This window comes from Neoarius graeffei, chromosome 15 (genome assembly GCF_027579695.1).
Source record: "Neoarius graeffei isolate fNeoGra1 chromosome 15, fNeoGra1.pri, whole genome shotgun sequence".
Taxonomy (NCBI): domain Eukaryota; kingdom Metazoa; phylum Chordata; class Actinopteri; order Siluriformes; family Ariidae; genus Neoarius; species Neoarius graeffei.
In genome coordinates this window covers 12,001,507-12,003,836 of record NC_083583.1, presented here as the reverse complement: position 1 = coordinate 12,003,836, position 2,330 = coordinate 12,001,507, and positions in this window count along the sequence as shown.

Below are 2,330 nucleotides of genomic sequence, written 5' to 3'. Positions count from 1 at the left end.
CCTTGAATTCCTACCATATCAGTAGGATGGTATGTGTTGACTTTTCTTTGGCCTTTCTTTTCATTGAGGTGCACACATGGATACTGTATATACATAAACATGTACACACACACACACACACACACACACACACACACACACGCAGTGGCGGCAACGTGGCGGCATATAATTACACAATATCACAAGAGCAAGAGTGCAGTTATACTGAATATTAACAAAGCTGTGATTTGACTGTAAGCAGAATATTCAGATATTCAGTAGAACAGCACAATTGTGTGATATTGCTACAATACAGTTTTATATATACAGTGTCCCCCACGATTGTTGTCCCTCCTTGTAAAGATTAGTAGAAAGGGTTAGAAAAAAATCCATCTTTTGGTGAAGTCGCTTCATCTCACACTAAAAAAATGAGAAAACTCCAATTACCATGAACTGAAACATGTTTCCCATTTAAATTGGACATGTTTGAGGTTATTGGAGGGTGTAGGAGCTTTCAAGCTGTAATGCGTGACTTCTTGCTTAACTGGGGAACAAATATGACGTGACACAGAAGCCAAATTCCCTCAATATCAACATGGGAAAGATAACAGAACATACAAACCAAAGGAAGGCGAAGTGTGTTGACCTTCATAAGTCAGGGAATGGTTATAAAAAAATAGCGACTCGCCTGAAAATGTCCATTTCTACTGTTAGGGCAAAAATAAAAAAGTGGACACCAACTGGAACCGTTACAAACTCACCTGGAACAGGAGCCAAGTTTATTTTTCCCCCCATGTACAGTAAGGAGGAGAGTAAGAGAGACAAAAAAATATATCCAAGGATTTTCAGTGTTGGTGAATTACAAGAAAAAGTAAAATCTTGGGGTTTCCGAGTCTCCAAAACCACCATCAGACTCCACCTCCATGCCAACAGGTTATTTGGAAGGTTCCAGAAAAAAGTCCTTTCTGTCAGTTAACCACAAACGTAAGTGCCTGAAGTTTGTGAAACACGACTACAACTTTGACTGGAACTATGTTCTGTGGTCTGATGGAACAAAAACGGAGCTTTATGGCAATAAACACTCACAGTGGGTTTGGTGTAAAAAGAAGGATGGCTATAATGACCAGAACCCAATCCCAACTGTAAAATATGATGGAAGTTCTGTGATGTTTTGGGGCTGTTTTTCCTCCAAAGGCCTGGAAACCTTGTTCAGATCCATGGCATCATGGACTCCATGAAACACCAGGACATTTTAAATCAGAATCTGGCTCCTCTGAGAGGAAACTAAAACTGGGTCGTCATTGGATCTTCCAGCAAGACAATGATCCGATGTCCAAATCAACACAAAAATGGTTCGCTGAGCACAGAATCAAGCTTCTGCCCTGGCCATCTCAGTCCCCTGACCTGAACCCCAGCGAAAACCTGAAGAGGAGAGAGCACAAGAAAGGGCCGAGGACCCTGGATAATGTGGAGAGATTGTGGAAAGAGGAATGGTCTCAGATACCCTGATCTGTATCTCCAACCTTATAAAATGTTATAGGAGAGACTCAGTGCTGTTTTACTGGCAAAGGGAGAGTGTACAAAGTGTTAAATGCAGGGATGTCAATAATAGTGACACATTTATTTTTATTGAAAATAATTATTTCTGGGCGGCACGGTGGTGTAGTGGTTAGCGCTGTCGCCTCACAGCAAGAAGGTCCTGGGTTCGAGCCCCGGGGCTGGCGAGGGCCTTTCTGTGCGGAGTTTGCATGTTCTCCCCGTGTCCGCGTGGGTTTCCTCCGGGTGCTCCGGTTTCCCCCACAGTCCAAAGACATGCAGGTTAGGTTAACTGGTGACTCTAAATTGACCGTAGGTGTGAATGTGAGTGTGAATGGTTGTCTGTGTCTATGTGTCAGCCCTGTGATGAACTGGCGACTTGTCCAGGGTGTACCCCGCCTTTCGCCCGTAGTCAGCTGGGATAGGCTCCAGCTTGCCTGCGACCCTGTAGAAGGATAAAGCGGCTAGAGATAATGAGATGAGATGAGATAATTATTTCTTGATGAGGGATTTGTTTTACTCTGAATGAAATGATTTCAATTAAAGGTAGGATTTTTTTTTTCATTCTTTCAGTGTGACATGAAGCGACTTCACCAAAAGGTGGATTTTTTTCTAACCCTATTTACTAATCTTTACGGGGGGATAATAATTGTCGAGGGCACTGTAAGAAAATCTCATCTCATCTCATTATCTCTAGCCGCTTTATCCTGTTCTACAGGGTCGCAGGCAAGCTGGAGCCTATCCCAGCTGACTACGGGCGAAAGGCGGGGTACACCCTGGACAAGTTGCCAGGTCATCACAGGGCTGACACATAG